The 13,573-nt window shown below is 50.0% G+C and overlaps 1 protein-coding gene across 1 annotated transcript in view; it reads left to right on the top strand.

Moving 5' to 3' along the window:
* The first annotated feature begins 369 nt into the window (after positions 1-369).
* MBNL1 (muscleblind like splicing regulator 1) overlaps positions 370-13,573 on the top strand; it is a 63,529-nt gene continuing 50,325 nt past the window's right edge. The window contains exon 1 of the mRNA XM_053951586.1: positions 370-495. The gene's annotated coding sequence lies outside the window, so the exon portion shown is untranslated. The remainder of the gene's footprint in view (positions 496-13,573) is intronic.

Genomic DNA, 13,573 nt, shown 5'->3' on the forward strand with positions numbered 1-13,573 from the left:
GGCCTGCGGGCCAGGCAGCGGTGCAGCCGCTGATGGTGGGTGCCGGGGGAGCCGTGCCAGCCCCCGCTGCGGCCGGCAGAACCAACCGCCCTGCAACGGCTCCTCTAGCTCAGACGAAGGAAGAGCGGGAACCGGGAGGAAAGCAGGGTCCTGCTGCCTGCTTTGGGAAGCAGATCTTTAGAGGATCGTGTCCTCAGGAAGGGCTTTGGGGGGGGTCTGGAGCAATCGCGCTGGGCGTCCTGCGGACGCGGCCGGGCCGCGGGCAGCGCCGCCCGCCCCCGGGCCGCCCCTGCCGTGCCTCCCCCGGCCGGAGGCGGCGGGGCCGGGCACGTGTGCGGGCCCGGCTCGGTGACTCATGAGGCGCCGGCCGCTCCGCCGCGGGGAGGATGAGGGAGGGCGGCCCCGGGGGAGGGCAGCCCGCCGCGCCGCCGCCCCGCTCCGCGCCTTCCCCTCGCTCCCGCGGTGCCCGGAGCGCGGAGGCCGCACCGGGATTAGGTGAGCGCGGCCGGGCCGGGGCCGGGGCCGGGCCGGGCTCCCCGCGGGCCCGGGGCTGCCGGCGGGGCCGGGGCCGGGTGGCGCTTCCGGGCGGGGCGGGGGCGGCGGCGGAAGCGGGCCCGGGGCTGGCGCGGGGAGCCCGGGCCGCCGCTGCCTCCGCCGGCGGCGCCGTCAGCATGAGCCGCTGAGCCGGGCGGGCCGCGCCGGCAGGGCCCCGCCGGCAGGCCCGGGGTGAGTGCGGCGGCGAGGCCCGGGCCCGGCGGCGGGGGGAGGCGGGCGGCGGCCCTGCCGGGGCGGCTCCCGGGGAAGCGGGGGGGGGGCTCGCCGGGCTCCGCGGGGAAGGCGGGGAGCGGCGCTGCGCTCGGCGGGCCGGGCACAGCGAGCGTCCTCCGCCAGGGGCCGGGGCGCGGCCCCGCCGCCCGCGCGTTCCCCTCGGCAGCGCCCGGCGCGGGGCTCCCCTCGCCGGGCCCGGAGCCGCCCGGCCGCGGGGCGAGCCGCGGTTCCGCCGCGCTCGGCAGCGCCGGGCCGGGGCTCGGCCGCGGCTCGGGGCAGCCGGGCCCGCTCCGCGCCGCCCGGGCCGGGCGCTGGGTGCCCGCGGGGCCGGTGCCGCCGGGCGGTGTCGGAGGCGGGCGGGACCCCGGGCGCAGCGCTCGGCGGCTCTCACCGCACGGCCTGGCCCCGGCAGCTGCCGCGGTAGCGTGACGGAAAGAGAGCTTTTTGTTTCCTTTTTGGAGAAAGTTCTTGAATTCAGAACTTCGGTTTTGCAGGTGCAAACAAGTCAGTTTGTAAAGACGTTGGTATAGTGGAAGAGAAAAATGCAGGGATGTTTGTGTAAAATGGTTGTCTTGGAAAAATATCTGATTGCTTGGTTTAGAGGAAAGAAATAGTTTCTTTCGGTGATTTTTTTTTTTTGAGGTGGGGAATATATGCCCCAGAGAAGCTGGACACGGGTGACAGAGATAATGAAGTGCAGGAGAGCAGGGAAGGGATGTAACGGGAAAGAGAGATGGAACTAATGGATAGTAATGGTGAATAACTTAACTGGATATATCTTTTTTTGGCACTACGGAGAAGGGGTTCTAATGAAACGACAACATATCCCAAAGTGACTAGGAAATTATTTGCCTAATGAGTAATTAACCGATGGCACTTGTTGCTGCAGGGGAAGTTTGGGGTGAGAGCTGAGGAGAGGTTGCAGGCTTCCCTCGGGCTGGCTGCATGTGACACTGACACTGGGCAGGCCCACTGGCACAGAACAGTATTATGATAATGTAAAGTAGATAAAAGAGGAAGAAATGAAAGGCTTGGTAACCCCATGCTCGCTGCAATGGTGACAGGACTGCTGCATGCGGAAGGTTGGGATGTGCCACTGCAGGAACCAGAGGTGCTGGGAGTCTCTCTGCTCTGGGCTGAAAGCAGGCATGGGTAATGGCCCGTTCAGGTGTATCCCACAGCTGCCTCCAGCCTGGTTCCCCTGCCTAGGAAAATCTGCAGTGCGCTCCTGCAGGCTCTCCTCTGAGGGGTCTGTGGAGGGCAGGTGAACGCCCCATGGTGTGGCCTTGGTCGATGCCCCAGCCCTGTCCTGCTGCATCCCCGCATCAGGTGCTGCTCTGACTTCCCTGTCCTCGGAGCCGCCTGTGCTGGAAGCCTGGAGTGTAAGGGTGACGTCCAGGAGATGGTGATGGGTGCCAGCAAACAGCTGGAGCACGCCCTGCCCGTTGGGAGGGTGCTGCCCTGCAGGGCCGGGCTCCGGCTGCCCAGAGCAGACAGGCTGTAAATCCACATGGTTTCACTCTCACTGTCCAGGGGGGTTTCTGTGGCCACAGGAAGGTTCTTACACGTGTGGTGTAGATGAAGATCTAATGGCCAGCTCAGATTAAATCATAGGCTTCCCTCTCCGTTTTTATTTCCTTTGAGTACTTGTTTTATTCTGCTGCTTCAGCATCTGTGGGGAGGTGGTAGTGACACAGGGATGCTTGTAATTTGGGGGATGAGCCTCAGCACCTCTTGATTCCTAAATAGTGGATGATTCCTGCTCAGGAACTGGTGGATAATCTGCAGACATCATTTTCTGACACTGAGGAAATGCGTGTTGGGTTGTAAAAGGCCTTGTGGTAACTCCGTTACTTTCAAAGGCTTAATGGGTGTTTTCCTTAGGCATATTTTCAATGGGAATGCTGTAAACAGGCCAGCTAAGGCCAGCTCCTTAAGGTAAAACTGCAGGGAAAGTTCTGTTCCCATTCCTTATGATTTATGTTCATGCCAAGGATGATTTTTGCAACTATGAGTTTATCAGCAAATTCCTGCTACTACTCCTGCCCTGAGGGAAGGGAAAGGGAGGATCTGGCAGAGTTCAATTGCTTCCCTGGGAATTCCTGCACTTCAGTGTGTCCTGCTGTGCCCAGCCCTACACAGGGGGCTCTCCTTTCCCTTGCATGACTTGTGGTCTCCACTGTTGGTGTGCCTTAAGGATTAGAGCAGTTGCCTATGGTTATTATTTTTAAATTTAATTTTATGAACAATTATATACTGTAAACTTAGTTTCCCAAGTTATGCAGCAAAGTAAACAACATTTCTTTCCTCCTACCCCATAGTTATTTACCAAAAGAATAAACATGTAAATATGTTTGAGTGTTGTCCTTGGTGACATTTGGAGCCTGCTCTGCTGTGAATATGTGCAATTGCAATTCCATTAGTGTCAAAGAGAGTTCCCAGCAGTTAACAAGGAAAGAGAAGGGACTATTAAAACCGTGTTGTAGTTGTGATGAAACTTCAGTGCATCCTAAGATGAGAAAACACAGTTAATGTACTGAGGTGCAAGGTGAAGGCTTTGTGTGGTACCTGTGAGGATGCTGGGGCCCACTCTCCCTTCAGCAGTCTGTGCAGGGGGAATGTCCTTGTCAGTACTTTGCTCAGAGTAAAAAGCCAGAGACAAATGTTGGCTTGCCCTGATCTGTGCATTCAAAACCAGCACCAGGTCCTGCTGTTCTGAAGATGCTCTGAAGTCTCTTCAATAGTTTCAGAGGCAACAGCAGGAGAGCGACAGCAGCACCCTGAGCTGGGGCAGGCTGACAGATACGAGGTTTCCTGTGCCCATTGGGCAGTTTGATGTGTGCTGACCTCAGGGTGAAATCCCACTATCAGAAGAATTGCTTTTCCTAAGGGGTCAATTATTTTTTTTTTTAATGTCCACTTTCTGTCAACATCTACCCTGTGAAATAGTTCATGTTTCAGATTATGTGCATGTAATTGTTTAGAAGAATATTTTTATCCAAAATATCTTTATTTTAAGTAGCTGGGAAGAAAAAAATGTTTGCAATAGGTATAATCTATCCTCAGTAAAATCTGACTCGAGTTCTCACAATTCAACTTGATTAAGCTTGAAATTTTGGAGGTAAAATTGCTGTTGGTACAAATTAGTAAGACCAGCAGCAGTGTGTAAAGTGACAGCACTTCTGTCACAAGGGTGCAAAATCCTGCAGTTTGAGTTCATTTTTATTTGACTGTACAGGTTGTACAGGGAAACTGAGGCAGCCAGGCCTGAGGGAAATGCAGCTGGGCCTGAGTTTTGTGTGGCCAGATTATAATTCCCATAAGGCAAGTGCATGACCAGCATTAGCCCAGCCTGGGGAATGGGCCAGCTCAGCTTGGGTTTGTCTGTCCTTCCACAGCCTCCCTGCCCCCTGGAGCTGCCCTGATCTGAGCACTGGGGTAAAATGTGTGACTCCTGTGTGCTCTGAGACCTTTGCTTTGGGCAAATAGGCCAAATACTGGTTTTCTCAGAAAAATATTTTGGTACATAAATATGCAAGGTGTATATGCGTAGCTGAATGAAGTGAATTTCCACAGGAAAAAAAAAAAAAAAAAAGCAGCAAGTACTAGATAGGTTGAAATACGTGCAGTCGTTTGGTGTTTGGAGCAGAGCTCCTGCACAGCCCGCCTGGTTAGCCTGCCTGGGCTGGGCTCCTTTTATCAGTCCTTCTTGGGAATGTACAGGTGGCAGTTCCAGTGCCTGCGGAGTGTCCAGGTTTTCCTGTGGGAAGTGTACCTCGCTGTCCGCCCTGGGGCAGGCTGCTCTTGTAAAAGGAATTTCTTTTCCCTTATGTAACTTGTTGGTGTTACATCCAGAGTCGGCTCCTGCAAAAGTGCGTCAGTCTTGCTTGCAGTGGCAGTGAAAAAACTTAGCAGAGCGTGCACTGAATTCCCCCCTTATCTCTCTATAGCACATTTTATGTATCTTGTAGTGAGATGTTTTGTTTCTGCAGTTTCAGACTTCGTGTTTCAGAAGATTAATAGACTTAGCAGCCCTGTTTGCTCAGCTTAGCAGCGATAACAATGTAATAAGTCATGAGACGGTCGCAGATCATCTGGCAAGGCAAAATATGCCTTGGACTTGAACTTGGAGCAGGTATTATTTGCAGAGAAAAGTGAAATGTTGAAAGCATTATAAATAGCGTGTCCTGACTTGGGTGGCTGTGGGTTCAGGTCTGCCTGCAGAGCCTGCACAGGAGGCGGCTGATGGCATCTGCATTTCCCCTCCGGATGGCCCGGGAGGGTGAGGGCAGCGTTTGTACCGTGCATGGCTGGCATTTACTGCAGCACGTACCGAGCCCTGGCGGGGCTTGGAGGCTGGAGGAGCAGGGCTGGGCCCCGGGCTCCCAAATCCTCCCGCAGCAGCTCCCCGCATTCCTGCTGCCTTGCTGTCTCCTGTGCCAGCGAGTCCAACTGCGAGCAGTGAGTAAGGACTTGGGAACCCAGAGCATTTTTGGGCTCTGGGCCCAATCCTGCTTCCAGAGAAGTTAATTGGAATGTTTTCCTTCTAAAAAAGGGAGAGCAGTCAGAGCTGCCCAGCTCGGTGCTGCAGGCCCTGGGCGCTGCCGCGTGTGCGGTGTGTGAGCCGGGCTGCCCCGGCGGTCCGGCAGGGATGGGCTGCGGGCAGCCGGAGCCCCGGCGGTCCGGCAGGGATGGGCTGCGGGCAGCCGGAGCCCCGGCGGTCCGGCAGGGATGGGCTGCGGGCAGCCGGAGCCCCGGCGGTCCGGCAGGGATGGGCTGCGGGCAGCCGGAGCCCCGGCGGTCCGGCACGGATGGGCTGCGGGCAGCCGGAGCCCCGGCGGTCCGGCACGGATGGGCTGCGGGCAGCCGGAGCCCCGGCGGTCCGGCACGGATGGGCTGCGGGCTGCGGGCAGCCGGAGCCCCGGCGGAGGGGAGCCCTCCAGCTCCCGAGGCCGCTGGAGCCGTGGCGCTGCAGTGGCGTTATCTGCACTGCAGTGACAGTACCCGGCGCTCGAGGAGATAAGCTTTTGCTTTAAGTGTGAGTACACTGCTGTGGGAGCACGTGGATGTGCCGTGTCAGGTGGCTCTGGCCGTACCCGAGGTGTGGAGCCCTGGAACCCCGCGCTCCCCGGGCAGCGGAGCGCGCTGCTCCAGGCACGTGTGTCAGGCTTTCCGAGCAGGCTGCCAAAGCTGCAGGCACAGCAGCAGGCCTGGATTGGCCATATAAAGGGTGCTGCGCAGGGCCACCCGCCCTTCCTCTTCCTCGCCGCTCCCCAGGGCCGCGCTCGCCGGTGTTTCAGCGCTGCCTGTGCCGCCGGCTCCCGGGGAAGGAAGGTGCCGTCAGCTGCGCTCGCTGATAAACACGGCAGGGCTTTCTGGGGAGGAATGAACGCTCCCTTTTTTCTTCCGTGACTCTCCAAAGCCTGGAATAAAATCCGAATAAGTCCGAACAAAAATCTTGATTCCAGTGTGTGGAAGAGTTTATTGGTGCCTGGGCAGCATTCTTGACTTTGTATGGCCACCTCTGGTTTTCAGTGAAGTCTGGTACTCTTTACCTGTAATTTTATATGGGAATCCTTCCATGCTCCAAACGTAGGCACAACTTGAGTGGACTTTGAGCCTTCTTTCAAGCAGTGAAAAATCAAAGGTAGTGAGTTCATGATCCTGATAATGTAATTATGTATTTTTCAGCTTTTTGATGTGTAGCAGTTAAAAATGTTGTTTTGGGAGTGTGGGCGCTTGCTGTGGTGCTAGAGCTTTGCAGGCTGCTGGGAAGGAAGTCCCTGGGCAAATATCTTGTTTGCTGCTTATCAAGGTTTTTTTGAGCTTCTGTATTTATGTGCAAATATATTCAATAAATAAATCTTTAATGATGTGATTTTTATTGTGAAAAGTAGACACAGCTCTGTTCAATTCTTCTAATTAAATACAGCTAATGGTGGAACAGAAATACAAGCATTTGAACTTCTTTGACTAATTTTTCTGTGTTACTGACAAAGTTATTGCTTTGGATTTGGTTTGTTTTCTACAACTTCTGAGCATTCTACAGCTTCTGCCTTTAATCACCATTTTTATAAAAGCTAGGTTTTCGTATGTTATTTCAGAAGCTGTTTTCCAAATATCCCTGTTTCTGTTTTCCAATATCCCCATTTCTGTTTTTTTTTTTGTGTAAGAGTAGAAATCTAAACTTTCATTCTTGGTGTTTTAAAATGGCTTTTAGAGGTAGGAAGGAAAATACAAGGGAAACAGTGATCTTTTGAGATCTTTCCAGAATTCCTTCATTGCATTTAACGTGGGTAGCTTGCTATGTTAATGGGAAAGGGGACACACGGAGGAGAGCCCAAGCAGAGGATTGAGTATTCCTGTGAGAAGTCCTGGGGGACAGTGGCAGTGGCACCACTGCTGTGCCGAGCAGGAGCCAGCCCAGCTCAGGAGCCCCTTTGTGACTTGTCCCTGTGTGGTGGGAGCTCTGCTGGCTGAGGGTGAGTGCAGAGAGGCTGTTCTGAACAGGGGCTCCTACAGCCTTGTTTCTCACGGTTGTTGTTAGCTGTGTACGTGTCATAATTCAAAATGAACAAGCGTAACAATATACTAAAGCAAATACTGATTAAAAATTTGTCTCCAAGATATTTTCCACTTATTTCCTAAAATAAAAGTCATGCATTTTTTATTACTTCTTTTTAATACCAGTGACTAATTTGGAGCTGTTGCTTGATATCTGAAGATGCATGTATCTGTTTAGTTTGCGTGAGATTGGTCAGGATCCAAAATTGATCACATCAGTTAGTGTTTCTGTGCTGCTCAGCACTGTATATGTAAGGATCTCTATTAATTCAAGGAAAGTGTCTCCTAAACTGGTTTAGTTTTGCTGTGTATGGAAAAATCATTTTATATTTAGGGTATAACAGTCATCTCTGTTACCTCAGGTGGTGGCAGGGCAGAAAGAACTAAAAATCCCATTCTCTGTGGTTTAGATTCTTACGTAACTAATTAAATTATATAGATTCATTGTATTTTCTGAGATGTTGTACAAGTTTCTCTTATCCTGGAAGGATGTGATTATAAACATAAATTAAATGTAAGGCCAGAATGAATCAAAGCACCGCAAGTGCTCTATTTTGGATCTGAGATTCCCTGAGGAACAGACAGCTGTGAATGCAAATGCAGTCGGCTGTGTCTCCTGTCTCACAGCAGATGCTGGAGTGTTTTCCAGGACTGTCCTTGCCGTGATTCATGTTGGTGACCGAGTCGGGCAGTGTTGTCATCGCACTGAGCTGGCAGTGCCTCCCTGCTCCAGGTGTCCCCAGCATGGCAGTGCTGCCACTCGGTGATGCTGCCGTGGTTTCAGAGGTGTGGGACTCCTGCTCCTTCCTGGGGGGGCTGTGCCTGGCACTGCATGGCCATGCTGCAGAGCCAGGGCGCTGGTTTGCTGCTTCTGCAGCACTCCTTCGGTCCAAACGGAGATACTCTGCTGTCCCTCATTCCCAGGTAATTTTCTGGTCCCTGGGGAGAAGCGTGTGATTGTCCCTGCATTGCCATAGCTCGCCATGGCTGAGCTGAAGTGACCAGTTCTAAGAGCTGCTGCAAGCAGAACTCGGCGTAACGCGTTCCTCGTGAGCTGCGCTCACGTCCCTTTTCGCTTGCTCTCAAGTCAGATGCGAGATGAGGCAATCCATGATTGCCCTAACTCCGATGGGCCTGGCTGGGACTGTGCCTGTTCTGCAGCAGGCAGAGAGCAGCAAGGTGTCCCCCATGGAATCGTGCCCCACTGTGCTCCAGGTGTCCTCAGGGCCAGGAGAGCTGCTGGCATTGTCACCAGGAGCAGGACCACACGCCAGTGTGGAGCAGGTGACATGAAGGGCCTGTTCTATTCCTGGTAATTAGGTTCAGATTTAATCTTGCTAGTTAATTTGATGTGTGCAGGGATGTGGTGGCTGCATCCAGACACTTGACTTGAAATTATTGTCCTAACAAAGTGGTTGTCATGTGAACGGGCAAGAACTTTGAAATCTGGAGTTTTTGATGTGGGAGGGGAGGCCCAGCCAGGGATGAGTTAGTGAGGCCAAGGGGGGGAGCTTATTGTCTGGAGGAAGTGGTACTATTAATAAATTAATAATGCTTAGTGACCATGTGTATGTCCTGACCCATCAGGTGCTGTCTGCAGTGGTCCCTCAGGACTCCTTTTCCCCACTGCTTCATCCAGCTGTCTGTGGGGAAGGAAAAGCCACCCTTTGCACCAGGGCCACGTGGCAGCTGCATTAGGAAGGGGAGTGGAAACCAGTTTGTAAGTGGAAGCCTGAGCAGTACTGAGGTGCTGCTCTGTTTTCCCTTGCAGTACTGGAGGTGTTCAGGCATCAGAGCCGTGGGAAGCTGGGGTTGGTGTGTGCTGCACCTCTCACCAGTGAGAGCTCCTCCTGAAACCATCAGCATCAGCTGAATTTGGTGTCAGAGGGAAGCGGTTCCTTCCCTTGCTGAGTCATGGACGTGGCTTTTTTTTTCTGTAGGGATTCTTCTTACGGGTGATGCTAATCATCGTGTTGTATATAAATCCATACGCACATGTGCAGCTGTGGGACAGTTTTTTGCCTCTTTGCTGCTGCTGCAGGTGCCTGCCAGCTCCGAATCTGGGCTCTGGGACTCATCCTGGGGTTTGCCACGCGGCTGTTCTTGAGGACAGCACCCAGCAGCCACCGAGACAGGCGCGATAGTGAGCGGGAGTCCCTGCAGGCTGCAGAGCAGGAAGGTTTTACAGGTGCAGTGTCTGTTCACGCACCCCGTGCTGCCCCGGGGAGACGCCAGGGTTGGGGGCCTCCTCCTGGGCTGACCCCGCTGCCGTGGTCATCCTGCTGCTCTCCTGCCTTGCTTGGCTTGTTTACATTTGCAGTTAATCAAACAAAACGTGCAAGAGTCGGATTAATAAATAGCTTGTAGCTTTTGGAAGGGTGCATAGTTGATTTATTATGCCCTCTCAAAAGCCTTTGTGTAGAAACAACATGTTTAAAATTACTATTAGAACAAGAAAATAAAACTGATTTTAATAAAGCAGGTTTTGTTTTTTTCAATTCAGTTTGTTATTTCATGGAATTTTAACTTAAATCACTAGATTACTTTTATTTTTAAAGATAAACAACTTCTTTTTAGGCTTGCTTGGGCAATGTCACTTCTATGATGGTTGGAATTCCCCTGTGCCAGGATAATACAGAACTTCCCATTTCTAAAATACATTGTGTACATGTTATGGCAAAGGAATTAGAGTGTGAATATGATTTTATTACCAGAAACAGTATTTGTGACTTCAGTGGTAGGTGGGGATGGATATGTAAATGCTTTGTAATACAGAAATTGATGAAAAGTGGATTAAAGGCAGAGTAGTCCTTGCCCATTTTGTGTCCCTGACTTAAAGTTGCAAGAACAGAATAACAGCTTGTGTGCCACGTCCTCGTCCAGAGACAGGACCTGGCCCGTGCCTGCTCTTGCTCATAAATACACATCCAGCTAATGCTGTCAAACTGTGAATCCCGCGTGTCCCTGAAGTCTCAAATTTTGTAACAGAGATTGATATATAGCCCAGGTTATTAAAAAAAAAAAAATCAACAGGCATGTTTCTTGACTTTAATATTTCTAAAATTACAGCAAGAGCAGTTAATCCGTAACTGTCTGCTCCTTAAAGGAAAGAGGGTTTATGGAATTTGCAGTGTAGCTTTCTGACTTGAAAATAGCATTACTGTAATCTAAAGTAAGAGAGGATTGAGCTGTGGGATTTGTACGTCAGTGCTGCTGGTGGGAATTGGTTTGCAGTTTGATTAGGGATGGAAATCCTGGGGCAATACCTGATTTCTGCACGTGGTTGGGGCACGTAGTGTACAACATGTTGCCTCTTTTTTCATTATTTATCAAGTTTTCATGAACCGAGTACACTTGGGTGTGTTAAATTCAGATGGAATGTCACAGTTAGGTGGTTCTGCTAAAACAGTTTCAGAAACTGTGAAATAGACTCAAGATTAAACTACATCTGATGGGGATGTGCTGGAGGAGCCACTGAAGTCAGTGGGAGGTTGCACCAGGAAAGTCTGTCAGAGCTAAAACAGTACAGAAAAAAACCTTTAAAACACTAGTAGTAGTAGTAGTAGTAGTACTAAAACTATGTATGTCATGCAAAATATCTGCGTCATAGAAGCAGTGTTGGCAGTTTTTTACTAATCTGGTGTGGCACTTAGTAGTTCAAAGCTAACATGTGCTTGCAGTTTTACCAGGTTGCTGGGCTGGGGAGCTGTGAAATCCAGCCCAGGCTACAGACCCTGCTCTAGAGCTGGCTGCTCTCTGCTCCTGCCTTTGCACTCCCATTTTTTCCTGAAATACACAAAGGTACAAAATTGTAAGAGGAATCATCTTGCTTTTCTGTGCTGTCCTATGGGAGCAGCCCAGAGTGTGAGACAATTGGGATCTTCAGCTGTAGTTTACTAAAGAATATTTTCCTTTATCCAGTCCTATACTGTTATGTGACAAGATGTTAATTAGCTCATTGTTTCAGCTTAATTTTGTGACAGTGCTATAATTATATCCCTCAATTGTGCCATGGAGTAATTGCTGTATCTCTTCCAAATTTAATATTGAGATATGTCATTGGTAAACTTTGAGTTTGGCAGAGGTGTTTTGAAAATACTGTAAGGAGTCAGTAATTTTGTGTTCCTTGATTTAAAAGACAGCCATTTGGCAATTTCAGGCTTTGAGACTGCCCTGTCAGTGTAAATAGAATATTGATTTTATTCCATTTCCTATCTCATTAGAGTCATTGTCATGAGGATGAATTCACGTTGTGTAATTATCTGTTCTTGCCGACTGTTCTCATGTCACTGAGACTGGTGTTTTCAGCTTCCACTTTCTCTAAGCATAAAAATAGCATTCTTCCCTGCCATCTTCTCCTTCAGTGTTGGGCTTCTTGCCTGCCCAGCTTTCTACATCTTTCTTTGAGAGACGTGTGTGAATTGAGATGAACAGGGATGTCCAGCAAAGCCAGGTACAGGAATGTGAAAACAATGCCTCTTTGGGAGTGATTCTCAGTGCAGGGAGTTGCCTTATTTTTGTGTCAAAGACTGTAATGAGGGGGGAAAATGCATTGTTAATCTGTCTGCACATTTCTTTATAGCAATAAGGGGCAGTAACAGGAGTCTCTTCTGTGTCAGATTCACTTTCTTGGACATTTCCAGATAACCTTTCCATTGATTTGTGAGGCTGTTTCTTAATGATTTTCATTGACCCAGCTCAGGAGACAACTAAGTCATCTCTGTTACCCTCCTAAGGAATGACTTCTCAGTGTTGTTTCTCTCTTCTGTCTCTTCTGAGAATCACTTTTTAATTTGCTTTCAATCCTTATATCTTGATATTCAATGAAGGCAAGGTTCTGCCTTAGCCAAACCAATGTTGCAATATTCTCAAGACAAGTGGCAAATGCTTCCAAATTTCAAAAGGTGAGCTTTAAAATCCACCTGTGGATCACAAGAGTCTTTAGTACTGACTGCTCTGCTAGGTGGGGTCTAGAAACCGTCAACCCCTAAATCAGTTTTAATTTCAATGAAAAATAAGAAGTTCAATCCTTTTCCTGTCCTGTCCCTATGGTTCTCCCTCTGGATTTGTTGCAGTCGTATCAGCTGGCTTTTGCAGACAGTGTATCTTCTAGCAGGTGACACTGGGGACTCCTTAGTGACTGAGTGAGTATCACAAGAGAATTTCCAAGTGATGTGAAAATAATTTATGCAGATAAACAGGTGATTCTGTGCTAACATCTTCCTTTTTTTAGTGGGAATATTGAAGATAAACCTCTGGAATGATTGTCAGGCTTTATTTCGCTCAAAGGCTATTTTTAAAGCTGACATTTCTGGCTGTGTTCAGGTAGACAACAAACTATGACAAAACACTTTTTCTTCAAGTAACTGTTCATACAAAATATACATCTAGTATTTCTTTGTGTTCCGAAGATTTACCTTTGAGGCAACAGCTCCTTGGAGTAATGCTTTTCTTTTTGTGGCTGGCAGGCTGAAGAAGGAAGGGTGGAATTCAGGCTCAGTTAGTGCAGTCACAAGTGTGTCACTGACCTCAGCAGGAGCAGGATTTCTCTCCAAGTGGGTGATTGTCCAAATCCTAACAAAACTTATTACAAACTTGGGAGTAAAACACAGTTTGGGGAGTCTTACCAGGAATGTTTCTCCTGTCAGTACATGAGAGCACAAAAGCTAGTTTTCATCTGTTTTCATTTTGGGTGCTGCCTTCATGCTCTCTTTCATTTCTTGTTAGGGGTGACTACTCGTGTAATGAGAGTGAAATACCTTCTTTGGAAACAGTGGCCTTTAACTTGCATTGGCTTTAGCATATAAAATACATCAATTTACTGCTCTAACTCTTCTTGGTGCTTGGAAAAATCAATGCTTGGTATGGATTGGTTACCAAGCTGATGAACAGGAGAAAACCCTGCTTAGAGCTGTTCCACAGCTTTGTGTTAGAGCCCTTCCTGCTGGCATTGGCAGCACCCTGTCCTGAGGCTCTCACAGGGAGCAGATGCTCCGAACAAAATAACACGAGTCATTTTGTGCAGCGTGGGAGGACGCAGATCCAGCTCTTGTCTGCAGAGGACAAGTTGCAGTGCACCTTGACTGAAGGCTGGGAGATGTGTTTAGGCTTCCAAAAGTGCTGCTATTCCCGCACGAGGCTCTGGAGGTCTGGTGGACCCAGCAGCACATTCTCTGCTTTCAGATCTCTTGGTGCTAATCTGTCACGGCTGGGTAGCGTGGCACAAATGCAAGAACCAAGC

This window comes from Vidua chalybeata, chromosome 10 (genome assembly GCF_026979565.1).
Source record: "Vidua chalybeata isolate OUT-0048 chromosome 10, bVidCha1 merged haplotype, whole genome shotgun sequence".
NCBI classification, from domain to species: domain Eukaryota; kingdom Metazoa; phylum Chordata; class Aves; order Passeriformes; family Viduidae; genus Vidua; species Vidua chalybeata.